At 40.3% G+C, this 18092-nt stretch overlaps 1 protein-coding gene across 22 annotated transcripts in view; it reads left to right on the forward strand.

Moving 5' to 3' along the window:
• NRXN3 (neurexin 3) overlaps window positions 1–18092 on the forward strand; it is a 1686346-nt gene that overhangs the window by 1611607 nt on the left and 56647 nt on the right. The gene's annotated exons all lie outside the window — the stretch shown is intronic.

An 18092-nucleotide genomic window follows, 5' to 3' on the forward strand; every position in this document is an offset into this window, starting at 1 on the left:
ATGCACAAGGGAGCCTGGGGTAAGAAGAGATTAGGCAACATCTGTGTTGGGAAACAGGTTCCATGGGAGATTGAAAATAACCCTTGAAATAGTCGTATAAGGAACAGAATAAAGGATTAGAATAAAGAAAGAAGAGTTTTTGCTAGAAGCAATACCTAGCATGTAAACCTAAAATAATGTGGAATATAGAGTTTAAGAGCACATCACAAGGCAAAAAATTACTTTTTAGATGGATTAAGAGACTGATAGATGAATATGGATTTCTTGATCTATTTCTATTTTAAAGGATATTTCTTTGTAAACACTAGAAAATTCAGTGCTTTTGACCCAGGAGATTGGCTTTTCTGGTCCAAAGCTAGTGAAATCAAAAGTTGGAGGATGGGGAGTCTACCCAGTCCAGAAAATATTGGGGTATCTATATTATTGAAAATGGCTTTTTTCTCGACAATATAAGGAAAACTTTAAACACTCTACCAAAGCTGAAAGTTTAGAATCACATCTCTCTTCTCAGGGAACTTGTGGCTTAACAATTCAGTATGACTACCTCAAAATTTAAAACAAATGAGAACTTCCCTCAAAAACATCCCCCCAAGGATCCAGGCTTTTCTGTACACCCTCTAACTTCTCTGTAAGCCTCCTTTCTACTGCCTGGCCCACTGCAGTTTGACACATGCACCTTTGTAATGAGTGTCCTGCGCATAGTAAATGTGTCAGATAAGGTTGACTGAACTGATGCAGGAGTGGTGATGTGGAACGCGCCTTTGGCTTGAAACTCTACTAGCCAGCAGGGAAATGTTAGGGAATAAACTAGACAAACCTGAAATAAATATTTCAACTGCAGTTTATATTGCTCACATTAAATAATGGAGAAGTATTTTGCTTTGTTATTTGTAGATCATGTATAAAGGCCTTTCCAAGAAAAGAAAATAGATGTATGGGCTCTTGGATCTATAGAGTCAACGCGAATCCTTGGGTCATAGTTCAAAATACAAAAGCAATTGTTTGGACATTTTGGTTTAGTGATATTACTTTATATCTGAGCCTCTTTATTTCCGCATCACTCTCTTAGATTTGCTCAGAGTTTAAAGCCCCTTTACTCATTTCTTGCCCTTCTTACCCTGTCTCTGGCCACAGATTATGGTTAAGAGAAGGACTTTAGAATCAGACAGATCTGGGTCAGAATTGTAGCTTTGCTACTTACTACCTGCATTCTTGAGCTCTCTGAACCTCAGTTTCCTCCTCTGCAAAACAGAAATGGCGAAGCTCACTTCACAAGGTGTTTGAAAGAATTAAATAGAACAGAATGGAAAAACTGCTCAGCACAGTGCTTGGCACACAGTAAGTGCTTAATAAATGGTGTAAAATTTTTATTGATTTGTTACTGTGGTAGCTTTAACTAAATTTACTCTGCTACCCTACTTTCTGAGTAGGGACTTCAGCTTGTCTCTGGTTCTTTGGGAGCATCAGGTTCTCTTCTGTTTGGACTTCGGGGCTTTTGTTTCAAAAGCACATACTCTTCTGCAGCCACATCCTCCACCAGCACAGCAGATAACTAAACACCTTCTTCTGTGGACTCAGAGTCCTTTTTTGGCCTTTATCACCAGCTTTCTAGGCACTCTCCCTGCCACTTATCCCATTAACTCTCACCATAAATTTTCAGGCAAGCTTCCCTGTTATACTCACACATCATTCCTGCAGCTCTCGGTCTCATCCAGAGATGCTGGTCTAGAGTAGACCGGAGTATCTCTTTCTGAACTCTTTTCTTAGTCAGGCAACACTATGTGCAACATACTGGGCCTCCATAATTTCAATATGATCCCTCTTTGTAACACCTAACCTGAGGGGGTCCACAATTCTATACTCCTACTTCTAAAACATGTAGACTAACGTTTCCACTTATACTTCTAGCCTTTGAGGGAAAGCCGTACAATTCACACTTTTTGAGGAGGTAATTTATTTCTTTGTTGTCTCTCTGCTATGCATTTTGAGATAGCTACCTATCCTCTATACCTCTTAGTTTATATACCAGCTTTAAATCTATAGGGATTTATTATTTAGTAATTACAAAACCTTTACCATGTGTATTAGGCTGGATCCAATACAATCTCAACGTGGAATACTCAAGAGATGGAAAGTTCCATCTTATAAATATCCTGGTCAACAGAAAACCCTTTGTTAAAATGTTCCTGATGCAAATATTTCTAGTGTGTACCTTTCATCTTTTCTATCCTAGAAAACTACCGTTAATGTCACGTGACTTCAGTTCAGGCTCTATCATGCCTAGGGGTCCTTTCAGTGCCCCAAGATGTGGAAATGTAGTCAATTGAGCTTCACCTGTATCACCTACTATCGTACAAAACCCTGTGGAGAATATTTCTTTTAGCAAATCTCTGGCATTACCTTAATCTTTGTGCAAGATGCATCTCTCCCTTTAAATTTAAGCACATTGAAACTTCTGGTTCAAAAGATAAATTTGTTTATTTGCTTTTAAGTAATTGATGAAACACTTAAAACTAAATAAAGGTCTGCTTCTGATTTGTAAAATTAACTCTGTTCCTTTAGGTGTTAACATAGTTTTGTATTGTTAGATGCTAAAAAGTTATTTTTTGTTGATATATTTCTTGTTATATTTCTTGTGCTTTCTTGTCATTTCAAGTTGATTCTTGTTATTCATTTTTTCTACCTACCATTCATCTTTTTAATTCCTGATCACTAGCCAAACTATATACCATAGATGGGCTGATCCAATTCAAATGGCTTGGCTGTATTTTAGGAAAGAAAAATTCATTTTGTGAAAAATAGGTATGAGGTTGAGAAATTAGTGGTGGTGTGATACAGGAAAAAGAGTAGGATCAAAATGCGTAGTAATGCATATGATATGCTGAAGGGTACAAGGAGCCAGGGAAGATAGTGAGCTGACATCTGTCACCACCCAGCAGCATCCAATTTTAGCATTCACTCCTTCATTCACGCTCCCTGGAAGTGTGCAGGCAAGAAGAATTCATGTCATGTTCTCAATTCGTCTCTGGACCCCAGGGTTGCAGCTCTCTGATCTTCTGTCTCATCATGGGATTCTAAGGGTTCTAGAAAGAGCTATATTTCACTTGATCCAGTTCTCTTTTTCAGTCTGGAGCTGGGACACAGTGGAATTCAGTAAGGGCTAACACCCACTGGCAGTTTGCATGACTCAAGGTACAAACTGAACCCACTGCTGTGGGCACAGCTTTCCATACAAATCAAATCCCCACTCCCCTACATCACCACCAAAGCTAATGTTTAATTGCTTACATTGCTTAAGAGTCCAAAAGCATTCTTGCCTTTTACTGAGGTTCCTCATCGAAATGTTTTTACTTCACTATCCCATGGATGCGAAGGTGGTGGAGAAAAAGGCTTCTGAAGTGCTCTACAGAGTTTTAATCTCTGCTGCCTCACGTGCTTTGAATAGTGAGGTTTGTATTTTACCTTCCTGGTTGAAGAGTCTTGCAGCACATGTTCACTGCATATGAATAGACCTGCCTCATTCATAACCACTACTAGCTGGCAACCTTTGGACTCCTTCCACAGCTTGAAAACTCTTCTATCCCTTGAAGGCATCATGCACTCTGCCACGTTATTCTGTGTTTTTATTTCCAAAAAGGATGTATTTTAAACAAATTGTCACTTAAAGGGAAAGCTCACGGAAGCTTTAACAAGTGGCCTAAAATTTAGAAGATATTAAATACTCCTTTCTCTTTTCTGTGGTAGCCATGAGCCAGACTCACGTCCACTAACCATAAGTCTGTTACTTTTCCCCACAGTGTCGTGGAGCAAAAATAGTAAATGGAACCCAGGAGACATGGGTTTGGTCCCATCTGTGTCACAACTAAGAGTGTGACTTATGACTAGCTATTATGGGACTGTGCATAATATAGAAAGAGTATTCTGAGAATGAAACCCCTATACAAATGAAAAGTGTGATTATCACAATCCTTTGAAGATTTTTAGAACAATTTCACTCTTCTGATGGGGCTAGTGTGTGGAATATCATGATAGATGTTGTTCATTTTGCTTATTCCAGCATACATTGAAATCTTTGGCGGCATTATAGCTCTAAAATCTGAATCAATAATGATTGTCTGGAAACCATTAGCCAACAGTATTACTGTTTCCAAGGTATTGCCTAGGAGTGCTGAAGAGCTGACTATAATAGATAACTTATATACAATTACAACATATAGAAAAGAAAGAAATTGAATTCAATTCAACCTGGAGGGAGAAGCCCATAAGATGTAATCTGATTTAGAATTTTTTTTTTTCCTGAGATTTATTCTGTCATACAGTAGGACACCAGTAGATCTACCGTGAGCCAAAGAGATAAGTGTTATGGCCACGTGTACAGGACAGCACTTCTATTCTGCAGCTCCTCCTTGAAGTGTCCCTTTTAAGTCTCCATGTGGTGTCTGATGTTCACTCTCTGGCAGATGGGGGAGGTGAGGGGATTTGTCTCCTCCAGTCAAGGTCTCTCTGCTGAGAATTGCAACAAGTGGACACATTGCCACTTGCCTATCTTTCAGAAAAATGACTGCTGTGATAGCACAAATGTCCCGAGAGCTTTGCCTTGATGGAAGTGTGTTTTTAATGTTATGATTTTGGTACCCAGCCCTCTGTGGATAGCTTGGCATATGTCTTGTTATATTTAAACAGCGCTGACTGATAAAGTGGCCGTTAATTGGTAGTTAGTGACTAGGCTGCAGGTCTTTGTTACCCAGCCTTTCAGCTGACTGATCATTAACTAGAAGGAAATGTTTGACCCAGAAAGTCGTTACTGTTATTAAGTGAGAAAAGAGATTAAAATGCTCCAAATTGCTTTTTTATGAATCAGATGAGGATTTTAAAAGAAAAAAAAGAAAAAAAAGAAAGAAAGAGAAAAGATAGCTTGTGTTACAATGGAGCCAACATCTGTTTACAGCCCCACTCTTTTCCTGCCTCTTGAAGACCAAATGGTCATGTTTATGGGGGCAGGGATATATTTCCAAAATCCCACTGCTTCATCTTCTAGAACCTCACTACTTTGACATTTCAAATCAGAAATTTCAAAAAATCCTTCAATCTTTTCCAGAGAACACAGTTGCTAAAATTTTTAAAGGAAATCATTTTGTCTGGATGCCATGCAGTTTCTTAAACAGGCTTTGAGTAATTTTTTTCTAAATGAAAATGTGACTAAAAGCAGTATGATTGCATACATCTTATTATATAAAATTGTAATAGTATTGTGTATGTGTTTAGAATTAACTTTTTTCATAAGCCATTTGTGTTTTATTGAATTTTGCTGATTAAGCCTTAGCACCCACCTTGTGAGAGAAGTGTGAATTCTGATGGGTCTTCTTGACTCATTCTATGACCTTTGCACTTTGCCTCTCCAGTAATCTCCTCATCGCCCTTCTAATGTAAAAAGAAAATAAAAATGGTCTGATGGGGTGCTGTGAGCCTTGGCAATTAAAACTTCACATGAAAATTGTCTCGAGAGATAATATTACTCTCCCTTTTAATAAAGAAATACAATTAAGCCCTCCCTCAAACCTCTTGCCTTCAAATGTATTAATATCTTATGTAAAATATGGAAATGGATTCTTGTTTAGTTGAAAAACACCAAAGCAAGCGCAAAAAACATTTCTACCCATAAATTGCTTTATGAATATTAAATATTCCCCACATTGGCTCTGACTAATAAAAACAAGAAAATGGAAGGTGTGGTGTGCTCTGTGCTTATTACCGTGTTGATTCAGTCCTGGGTGCAGTTCTAGGCCCTTAGCATTATTGCCTTTTCTCTCGTGGTTGCACAATGCATTAAGTTTTGGAAATGCCAGTGTTTTACCTACAGGGCTGGGATTCATGGGCTTAGCTTTTACCTCTGAAGACTGGAGAAAGCAATTGAGTTGTTTGGAAATCTCTTTCAATTAGGTTTCAAAGGTACTGGGTTTATTTTTGCACATCTTTTTTTTTTTTTTTTTTTCCTTCCAGAGATTAGGACTGGACTTTAGAAGACTCTTTTAGCTACTTTAAAAAAAGAAATGTATCTCTGTATCAAATAGGACTAAAGGAAACGTGCTGCAGTGTTTGAAGGCAAGCACATCTGATCTCCAAAGAAGCAGAAAATCTCTTCTCTAGTTGTATTTGTAGATACTTTTTGTTATGTTGCCTTTTTTTTTTTTTTTTAAACAGGTAAAGCTCAAATGAGCACAGCATGGTCCAGATGGTGTTTAAAGTTGCCCAAGTTTCTTTTATGTAACTTTCTCCTGGAAAGTGTGTTCCAGCTGGGAATCTATTGGGCTGTTAAAACTAACTTTGTCCCTTTGATGTTTCTGTTACACACACACACACATATACAGACCCACACACAGGTGTGAACATGGCCATTCCCAATGTATGGCATCTCATCACATCCAAGGGGGCTGGAAAGAACTCTGCAGGGCTTTATTAACTGTCGCTCAGGCTAAACATTTTATTCAGTTGGAAGACAGAAGAAGTCTGCAGGATGATTTTCAAAACAGAGAGTAGAATTCTTACCTACAGACAGGAATTCTTTGTAAGGTGCCCACCTTCTCACAGGGGCCTTACTTAAGAAGAGGTGGAAACAGGCATTCCATTCATCTCTGAAGTGTATACAGTGATGTCATTCAGCTGTGTCCGCAGCAGTGAAAATTAGCTTGGTGTAACAGTTTCTTTAAATGCCTGGAACATACATTTCTTCTGAAATTAAACAAATAACATGTGCTAGCATTTGTGTAAAAAGATCACTTTGCCAGTGCACCGTTAGTGTATATTTGATTTGGTTTGTTTGTCAAGAAGCAGAGGTGGGTTTCCCTGGAGTCCCCTGGTTCCACTACCCACCTTTTCCATACTTACCCTGTGCTCCAACCAAACAAAAGCAGTCTCTTATTCCCATCCCTTCCTTTCTACTTTCCTGCTTCTATGCATTGATTTGTGCCATTCACCTGGACGGTCTATTCCCACCTCTGCCCATTAATATCCTATTATCCTGTCAAAGCCAAACCCAAAGACCAACATCTCCATGAATTCCTCTCTGCCATTCCAGCCAGCATTTATTGCTCGCCCCTCAGAGCCCTTTTTCTTTCTTTTTACTATTATTTAAGGATATTTATCCCAGACACTTAACCACTTTATTATAAGCTTCTTAAAGACTGAAGTCACTTCAGACGTCTTTTTGTTTCCCTCAAAGCGTTAGCCAGAAAAGAGCTGTTGAATGAGTGAATGGTGAGAGACCCTCCCGGGCACAGCTGGGAATACCCTTGGATATCACTGAGCAGAATTTTTCTCAATCCAAAGGCATTGGTTCCTAGACAAATTCAGTGCATCACCTTGGCATCCTAAGCATCATCTGCTAAACAGTCTAGTTAACTCTGTTAAAAGTTATTGAAACACTTTGGTACTACTTGGTAAACAGCCACTACCTCGAGACCCCAGATGACCTCTACTTCGCCACCCGCATCCCTCCCAGCAGGACTCTCTTCTGCCCACACCACAAAGCAGATGGAGGCCTGGGGCAGCCGAAGCTCCAGAGCTATGGCCACTGTCTGTGCTGATGGATTAGTTCTCCTGCTGCAGTCATTGTTAAATACTGACTGTTAAATTTAATATTACCCCTGCCAATATTGTTATAACCAGTGTGACACCCACAGAAGACATTTAAAGCCACATACTGTTTATGGAGTTACGTCTAATCTTCATTTCAGCAGAGAAGAAATGAGTGCTCTGAATGAGGACTGGGGATCCTTGAGCATTTCCCCAATTTGGCTACAAAAGTTAATGAAATTGGAGCCCAAGCTTAAAATACAGCTAGAGCTATAGATATATCCTATGATATAAATATAGAGATAAACTTGTTTCATTGAGGAGTAACTAGGGAATTAGATTCCATTTGGACCTCTAGGTGATGAACAATTGGAAGCGTATTAAAACTATTTTAAATACAAGCATTTATTGCCTTTGCCTATAAGATACCACTTATGTGGGAAAGAGTCCAGTCCAGTGCGTTCCTGGGTATACAGCCTATGAAGATATTTAAAACCTAAACTGTATTTATTCTGCATTTAAAGATGTTTAGAGACTGCCTCGTGTGTTGATGTGTGCTCTGCGACTAGCACTGCTTAAATGCTCTCGCCCTGCACGCATTGATGTGCACATGGAAGGGAAGGAGAGCAAGGAATGAGAAACTATGCTAACTGCTCAAAGTTCAAGTAAGATTTATCTAAGAAAGAACAGTCTGGTGCATTAAGGTGAATATTCAAAGACAGGTGTTTATCTTAATGGACTCAGAGGTACTTACAAACAGCGCAATCGCTGCAGTCATTTTACAAGGCATTTATTCCGAGCGATTACGCTTACTCTTTCTTTTATATAAAGAATTCTACTTAACGGTTTAAGTGACACCAGGACTAGTGTGGCCAGAGAACCATAGCTTGATTTTTTCTGGGCTCTGCTCAGCCAATCCTATTTGGAATGATAAGAAGCAAGACCCAAATCTCTTTGGGGGGCACTTGTTGGACTTTTTGCAAAACCTGGTCTATTAAAATTTTAAGCTGTCCCGATTTCCAGAATATTACATGATATTTGACTTACTTTAAACCTATAGTCCTTCAAATAAGGAATTGACTCCCTGGGACATAGTTGTACAATTGCAAGATGAATCGTTTATGGGTTTGTCTGGACCAATGAGACATTTTGTATCTTGAAAGCCAATATACTCTTCCAGAGCAACCCCTGTTCTTGGCAAACAACTTACAAAGGTATTCCTGCCCCTGACACTTCCAAAGGTCAGAATTAATGATAATTTGACAAGGATGGGGAGTAGTTCCCTCCTCCAACCCTATTCCTCTTTTCAAACATGACTCCTGGCTTGCCCAGTTCTGCTTAAATCAACACACATTCCCTGAGCATCTCCTGTCCATTTAAATATCTGTTGTGCACCTAAGCTCTCGTCCAGCGCTGTAATAGTCCTGTGGGTGATTTCAAACCAATAATAAATAATGTCATAATATTAACAACACATCACAAAACAGTACCATCTCTGAGTCACTGATATCCATTTCAACCCACATAATAATGGCATGAGGTAGGTGTCGTCTCAGATTTATAGAAGAGGAAACTGGAAGGCAGAGCTCTTGTGATAGCCCTGGGCTTCCACCCCAGGGGCAGAGCCCATGCTTTCTGACCCCAAACACAACACTTTCCTTGATATTATAGCTGGCTATAGGGGACACTCCTTCCCTCCCTCCAGCAGCAATTAAGTAGAAGGGAAAGATGTAAGTCAGATATGTATTATAAATCAGAATATAAAAAACATGTTCCATGAGATTTGAAGAAAGGACTGACTTAGCATGTTAGAATATTTCATTTTTCAGCCATAGGATCAGGAAAAAGCAGCATGAAAAATGAATCTGAGTTGGGCCCTAAAGAAGGATATATAGAATTTTACCAAGTTTAAGTGGAATGAAATGCAAATAGAGCTGGGTGAGGAGTTATATAAGCCAGAACATTGTCAGGAACTTACCAGGCCTGTTCAAGACATGGCAAACGTTTATTTAATAGTCAGAATGTGGAGGTGTTCATGGTGCACACGGTAGTGAAATACAGTGCTGCAGAGTTACATTGGGGACCAGAGGTGGAGGATCTTGAATTAAAAAAAATAAAATAAAAATTAAGTCTAGACTTCATCTGATAAGCAGTGGGATAAATCTGGACCAGGAGAGTGGCACATTGAAAGCTTTGTTTTTATTCTAGTGACATGTTCTAGGGTTTATAGAAGAGACAGAAGCAAGGGAGGCTGATTAGAGAATCTCAGGATCCATCCAGGTAAGCGGCCAGGACCGTAGAAATGAAAACAGAGCGACATTTTATTAGAGATGGGCTTCACTGGACTTGGTGCCAGGAGGTGTGATGCTAAGTAGGGAGGACTCAAAGATGACCCTAAGGGTTAAAAGGCAGCAGTGAGAGAAGATGATCAATTCAGTCCGGGTTACGTTGATTGCAGATACAAGATATTCAATGGAAAATATTCTCCCTTACTAAGGTAAAAATATTTCTCCTTGCTTACCCAACTCCAAAATGATCTCTCCTCTTTCGAATTCCTTTCGGAATCTCATCGGGTCACAGAATTGGCATATTGAAGAGCACTGGAATTACTGTGGAGCTTCCCAAGTCCCACTCTGGATATTATTAAAGTGTGAGTGATGTGCACCAAAGGCAGAGACCCCTCACACAGCGCTTTGCATCATCTCTGTCTCTGGCTGCTCTGTATGGATTGCGCTCTCTGTTATGATTGTGTTCAACCTCTAATAACAGAACATATGACCCGCAGTGACTAAAGAGGAGATACATCTACTCAGTTAAGAAGAATTCTGGAGTCTGGAAAGGAGAAAACTGCTTGTTTGGACTCATATCATACATTTGACAATATCTAAGTCAGCTTCTCAAGTCTTTTAGCCTTTCTCTCACACTTGCCACCTTATGGGCACAAGATGGCTGCTGCAGCTCCAAATATCCCATCCAAATCCAAGGAAGAAGGGAAAGCAGTTGAACCAAACAAGTCATCCTCTTTTATTAGGAATAGAATAAGCATTTCTAGAACCCTTAGAAGACTTCCTTAATCATCATTTTGTCTGGATAAATGCCACGTGGCCACCTCTACTTGCAAAGAAGGCTTGGTTAGCCTGGACACATTGCCAGCCCTAGCAGGGAGGAAGATTAGGAGGGGTATTAATAATGTCTCCAATACTTGCCTTTCATGCTGCACTGTAAACACTCTGAAGGCAGGGACCATGTCCCTCAGGCCCTGCTCCCACGTTGCACCATGGACTTCTCCTCACCAGGCACTTTGCTGGACATATAAGGGTCTGGAATGGGAAGTGTTTGAGGAATCAATCCTTGCCTGGTGTGCTAACACCTCCCTCCTTTTGTGTTTTGGTTCCTCTGAGCAGCCTTAGGAAGGAATGTAGGAGCTTCTGGATAAATGTTAGAGAAACTCTTTTTCAGTATCTCAAAAGGAAGGAAGGGAGGAAGGAAGGAAGGAAAGAGAAAGGAGAAAGGAAGGGAAAGAGAGGGAGGGAGGGAAAGAAAGAAAAGGAGGGAGGGAGGGAAGGAAAAAGAAAAGAAAAGAAAAAGACTCCATGCTGGGAGGAAATCTTTGCTGTTGTAAAAATAGAATAGGGCTCAAGTGCATTCTTCAGTAATGAATGCATGAAAAGAAGCTTCTTAAATTATGAATGTGGCTTCTCTTACTTATTGCCCAGTAATCCTGTTTTATTGATTTCTGTTTATTTCCAATCACCTAGAATGAGACGCTGTGTTGCTCAGAGGTCTTGATCCCTAAAAGATTGTCATTAAACTACTCGGCTGTATTTAGTTGTTTATTTTTTGCTCAAAGTGATTGAATCAATACAAATACAAACAAAACACTTTTTTCCTTTGCTCCCTAGAAGACATGGGGAAACAAAAAACCTACAGAAAAGCTAAATAAAGATGCTCCAATTAAAAAAGAGTCCCATCAAATGACATAGCGATTTCTTTCAAAGAGGCAGAGTGTAAATTAAAAATATTCTTCTGACACAGTTTTTAAAGATGTCACTGACTCAGCAGAGTGGGTACTTATCCACTTTCTCTTCCTAGAGGGCCAGTTTGGAAGGGCAGCCCACTTTTCCCAAGATCAGCCGGCTCTCCAGGATCTCAGAGGGGAGCGTGTCTCACAGTCAGTGCTGGCAAAGCTCCGTGGTTCTGTCTGACCCGTTCTCAGCTCTGGTTTTGCTATCCACCACTACCTCTGTGTATGTTTAAAGACATGGTAAAATTTGTCAGAAAATTATGCTGTCATGATTCTATTTTTAAAGTGGTTGTGTTGAAACTCTTCTCAGAATTGGGAAGGTGAAAACGTGGGAATAACCAAGGCCCAGGACCTTATTATGGGATCTTCCCCAGAATGTTATTAAACACTGGTCTAGGCAGCTCTGGAGGAGAGCGGGGGGCTGGAGGCAGGGGCAATAGAAGAGCCACCTAGGAAAGAGCTCTTTCTCGAAAAGGACTCTGGAGAAAATCAGTCTAGTTATACCCCACAGTCAGGAGGCCAGGAGTGAAGGCACAAGGGACCCAGTTGTAGGAGCATAAACTATTTGTCATAATCTGAGTTTCTGAAAACCACATCGAACCCCTCTGGACTGTTCAAAAACATTTTGCAAACTCCTTTGCATTTGCCCTCTCAGATGCAGCTTCGAAATCCACAGGAACCAGTGTAAAATAAGAAAGAAGGAAGAAATATTAGGGGATGAACTCAAATAAATATGTTTGATTCATTTTACCCCCGTACATGATGGATCCACAGAATCTTGGGCTCGTGGGGCATCAGAAACTCTATATGTAGATGGGGTGGCCAGGAACAGGGGTGGACACACACATTGCATGCATCTCCTTTGCTTATGCACGTACCCCCTTGTCTCATTTCCTTTACTTACAAAACACAAATTCAAGAATAAAGTGATTCGGAATTTCAAGATGGTGGGAGCAGAGCGTTAAACCAAGCACAGGGTCCTTGTGAGCACAGAACCCTGTGTGATGACATAGGTCTCAGGCCTGGGATGACACCTGCTGTATTTCCAGCACCCACTTTACCAGTAAATGGATGCTGTTGCTTATAAACTAAAACCCGACAAAGTTGTTAGCTTTGCTGTCCATCGGAAATGAGAGATGAGTAGTCTTTTCGCTTCCCACATAGAGGTCGTCTTGTGTTTGGTTTTGTAAATCGTTTTGAGTTTATATAGAGCATGGGGTTATCCCTTTAAGGCTGGTTGCAGCCTAGGAATGAGGACGTGACTTCTGGAGGGCAGCTGGGTCCATCTGGCTTCCTGAATTTCTCATGCAACGGCACCTAAAGACTTTCTCTACCTTGAGACTTATAATACAAATCAAAAAGCTGTGTTTGAATCTGTCCTCCCGTCTTTCTCTGTGGGAGGTTGGTATTGTTTTCAAGACATGAGCAACCAGGGATAAATTTTCATTGCAAAGCCAAACTCCTTTGCATTTTCCCTCTCTTGACGTTTGATATCAGGCTCTTCAGTTGGCCCTCATCTTTCTTTCACAGGTTTGACTCAGGCTTACTCACTGCAGATGAATCAAGTGCACAAACCTTGCTGTAACAATTGCTGTTGCTCTGACACCCATATCTGACTTTTCCAATATTACATTACGTGGCTGAGTGGGAAATACTCTTTTCAGAGTAATAAGGAATAGACGACCTTGTCTCTTTTTACTTGTGTTTTACATTCAGTCCATTGCATTTGATTGTTCTGGGTTAAGTTTTCTGTGCCACATACTAAGTTCTGGGTTCTGCTGATACGCTCTTCCCTCTCGTGTTCACTCTATGTCGTCTTGAGCTTGAATTTCTTTCTTAGTTTCTTGTTTACTAAGCATGAAATTCCATCATGCTTAGTTCTGCAAGGTAACCATTCTCAACTCTTTTCTGCACCGACGGACCTGACGGATATTCACGTGCATTGCACACTCTTCGGTGTAAGTGGCCTACCTTCGACAAAATAAAGACGAGGTTCTGTTTGATTCCCAGCATTTGGCTGTTGCCCCACTCCTTTCTCCCTTGCTCAGCTAGCAAGCCTCAGTTCATCATGAGACCAAAGACTGAGAGCCACTGCTATTTGCTCTGGACTGAATGGCTACGTTCATCTTTTTTCAGAATTGCTGACCAAAGTCCAGGACTGGCTTTATCCTGCGACTCCTTCTTCTCCTCTAATGTTGGAGCTTATTAAGTCTTCTAAGCTGTACTCTCAACCTGCCAGGAAGGGCTGTTTCTCCTGTGTCCAGTGATAAGGTTAAACTCAAAAAAGAGGACCAAGAGATCATTTCACAAAGAAATATGACTCTATTTTTCCTAGGTTTTTTTTTTTCCCCCAAAACCCATTCCTTCTTTCTGAGCTATAGAGCAAGAAAGAACATGGAGAAATGAATCGTATCAACAAAACACACTGACGCGCTCCAGGATGCAGACTATTCAGAATTTCAGCATCCACTGACTGATACCCACATCACTATTTGTGGATCACATTAATATTTGGCCTTGGTCACTCGCCCTCTAAAAACAGAGACTTGATTTCAGTATTATCATTGGAATAAAGGGCTCACTTAGAAAGCAACTCCCAACTCAAAAAAAAAAAAAAAAAAGAAAAGAAAGAAAGAAAAAGAAAAGAAAAGGAAGACAAGGGGGCGAGAAGGTGAGCAAGCAAGAAAAGTAGGTTAGGTCGTTGGAGCTTGAGCTAAACTGGCATTCCCTTGTCATGGTTAGATCCTCAGTACTCAAAACAAGGTTTGCGGTGAAAACCAGAAGCGTTTACAGAGGGAACACAGCCAGGCCTTTCAGATTAGCGGTCCCGGAGAGGGCTGCACCAATAAGAAAAGCAGCCGTTAAAGCCAGACCTTTGTGTCTATATAACCAATAGGCTCCTGACCTAGATTCCTGGAGATGGTGTGTGGTTGGGTGGGCGTTTTGGGGTTTTTTTAATTTATTTATTTATTTTTTCCTGCCTTCTAAATAATATGTAATTTTTCCAGGCCAAGAAATAAATTGAAAGGATTTAGAGGGATTTGCTTATCAGTGGCACACCACTAGCATTACATTCCTCCTGCTTTTGGGAAGGTACATTGAAGTTTGGTTAATCTTCTGTGGTTCAATACTCCTCTTCCCTATGTCAGGCTGCCTTGAACAACAGACAGATTAATCCCCCTTCTACCCACTCTCTTCTCCTTCCTCCCTCCCCCCTTCTCTTGATCCACCCTTCCTTTTTTGAGCAGATGGAAGAAAACTCTTAAAACTGGAAAGAAAAGAAAAAAAAAAGATGCTGTACCACATTTATTTGTATAATCCTACAGGGCTTCAAAGATAGAAATAAAGGACTCCAATCCTTGGCACAAAATTTGGCTAAGCTTAGCTTGGTTTTTCTACTGTTAATTAAATCTTGAGTCGACAAAGGGATTTCCTTAAAGGTTAATTCATTAGCAAAAGTTATTATAAATCATGTCACTCTTTATCCTGCTCCAGTATATGTGGAGTAGGAAAAAAGGAACAATGTGGAGGCTATTGACAGTGGGCAGAGTTTAAAGAGAAGCTGGTGATACTATTCGCTTGGATTCCTATACAATCTACAGTCTTCAATGATAGAGGGTAATCAGTTTTTTACAGTGGGTACCACTTACGAACCTCACATTAATTTCAAGTTTTTGTAGCTGATGGTTTAGCATCACTCAGTGCTTTCTAGTTCGGCCTGGCTCAAATTCTAGTAGCATGTAAACTCCAGGACGAGGACTGGCTCTATCTAGCCCTCAGCAGAGTGACTGACACACGATAGGCTGTTAGTAAACATTTGTTGAGGGAAGACTGATTGAATAAGTAAATACATGCATCCATAAAATCATATATCCAGAAAAATGGGAATTTGTTTTTTGTTTGCTCTTAATTTTTTTTCTTTTTTTTTTCTTTTTTTTTGCAATACGCGGGCCTCTCACTGCTGTGGCCTCTCCCGTTGCGGAGCAACAGGCTCCGGACGCGCAGGCTCAGCGGCCATGGCTCACGGGCCCAGCCGCTCTGCGGCATGTGGGATCTTCCCGGACCGGGGCACGAACCCACGTCCCCTGCATCGGCAGGCGGACTCACAACCACTGCGCCACCAGGAAGGCCTGCTCTTATTTTTTATGTTCAGTTTTCTGATAAAGCTCTGTCCCAATTAACTAATTTTGGTCATGCCGAATGCAGTGTCTGTAGCCCAGGGCAATTCTCTTAAAACCTCATTCCAAGGAAAAATGAGCCAAGTGAAATATGTGGGTTGTCACGTCTTATTTGGCAAGTGGTTGTCTCCAGGTAGAGAGTAGAGAGGAAAGTAATGTCTTGAAAAACCACAATGACATGAACTCCAGAAGACTTTGGAAAAATTCACAGTGTTGTTCCAGTAAAGATACTTAGGCGCATCGAGGTGGGCGAAAGGGGAACTCAGAAAGCATCTTAAGCAGGCTGGAACTTTGTCCCTTTGTTTCCATTGTTCAGAACCCGTCTCATGATATGCCTCTGTCTTTTACACTTGAGTATGACAAGTTCAAATCGTTTATTTCATTTTCTCATAATGGTGTTGGTTGGTTCTTTTGAAGACTATAAAGAGGATGTTCAGAATAAAATGAGGGTATAGATAATCATACTCATACAATCTTACCGTGCTTTAAGGTTGTTTCTGGATTGGGCTTGAACTGGGTGTAGTGGTGGGGTTGCTGGGGAAGAAGGGAGGGATGAGATGATCCCTTCTAACAAGCTTGCTGAAGCTCCAGGTTTTCCTACCTTTTGTTCAGTCTAAAAATCATCCGGTAGTTTGTGTGTGGGGGGTGGGGAGGAGGTATCTATTAGCATGGATCAAAGATTGGACTATGCAATGGCAACAGTTTGATAAAGTCTTAACAAATAAATTTAAATTGAGATGTCAAACTTTTCAAATCTCATTAAAGATTATTTATTGATCTAGAGTCTATGTACTTTAATTAAAAGTATCTCAGACATCTGTTTTTTTTTAAATAGAGAATAAATACTCATAATAAAGCTGAATGAGACCATCCCTCATATGAGATACTTAACTCCAGCTCTATCTCAGAATGGAAGTTTAGAGACAAAAAACTAAAACACCAAGCATTTGAAGGAATTTAATTCTTTTTAGCATGAAGCAGCTGCAGAGATGTATGGCTGTTTTCTGTGGGACTTCAGAGTACTTATGGGCCTTTCTCCTTTCCTTTTTCACTGGAAGAAAGGCGATCATCATTCTTGAGTGTGTTATTTATAATTTCATAAAGCTGTTCTGTAGCAGGACTTATTTTATCTGCTGCTTAATCTCGGTCAAATAACCGTGCTTCCAAGGAGCTGGGTGGAAAAAGAAAGATCATCCCCCCAAATGATTAGCCTATTCTCAGTATAAGATAAAGGGCTAAAGGTTGGAAGTTTGAAGTCACAAATCGGCATATGGGCAGTAAGAAGGGGACATAGTGAAACTCTCTTAAGCGGTTCTGACCACGGAAGCAGATATTTTTCTCAATGCTGAATAACGGATAACGATGAAGAATGGTGTAGAACCATCCCTGTACTGAGATGAGGTAGAGCCCTTCAGAGTAAATAATTAGAAGCAGGTGATTATAGAAACAATAACTCATGGGAGGAAAATGAGAAGCCAGGTTTGTAAAACTGAGGGAATTAGAAGGAAAATATATCTATAAATTTACTTGGGTAGACAGAGTTTTGAGCTTTCTTCTGTCCCAGTTCATTCTAATTTCAATAAACACTGGTAGGGGTAAAAAAAGAATATAAATGCAATAAAAAATCTTTTAGGAAAGGAATAAAGAGGGTTCCTGCCAGAGAGATATTTTATTGAAAGTTATTATAATACCTATCTTTAGTTTTATGAGTCCTAATACAGAACCAAGTAATTTCAACATGTGGATTAAAAATATGAGATACATATTTTAAAATAGGGTAGTATGAATTATTATTTTTAATATAGGACTTGGCTAATATATAGGGACAGAAGAATATTTTCCTCCCCTTGAGAAGGCAAGGAAAGGTCTTTCATGTGCACTGTGGAGGGAATGGCGCAGTCAGACCCATGCGCTGTGTTCTGAAACCACGTGTATTCTTAGCTCCCTAAGGAAATGTGATGGATGACACTGGTGAGATGTGGGGAGGGGAAGGAGGAGAGGAGTCTGATAGGGCAGGATATTAAATTCATGCTCATTATCCAGGTTTGCAAGAACAACACGATAACTCAAGGAGCTGTCATACTGTCATTCTAGTATATCTCTTCACTCCAGTCATCCCATACTACTTGTGGGTATACAAATAAGCTGTGCTTTTTCATATCTCTGAGCCTTTACAAAGACTGTCGATTTCACCTAGGATGCCCTTTTCCTTCTCGAAGCTCTCAGCGTTCCCCTGCTTCACTACTGCCTGTCCCTGAGGGCTCATTTTCCACATGCCCCTCTGCCTAGGAGCTCTCTCTGCTCCCTTGCTATATGCT

Source organism: Aethalodelphis obliquidens, unplaced genomic scaffold, assembly GCF_003676395.1.
Source record: "Aethalodelphis obliquidens isolate GAN/ISIS:26980383/991018 unplaced genomic scaffold, ASM367639v1 scaffold21, whole genome shotgun sequence".
Classification (NCBI taxonomy): domain Eukaryota; kingdom Metazoa; phylum Chordata; class Mammalia; order Artiodactyla; family Delphinidae; genus Aethalodelphis; species Aethalodelphis obliquidens.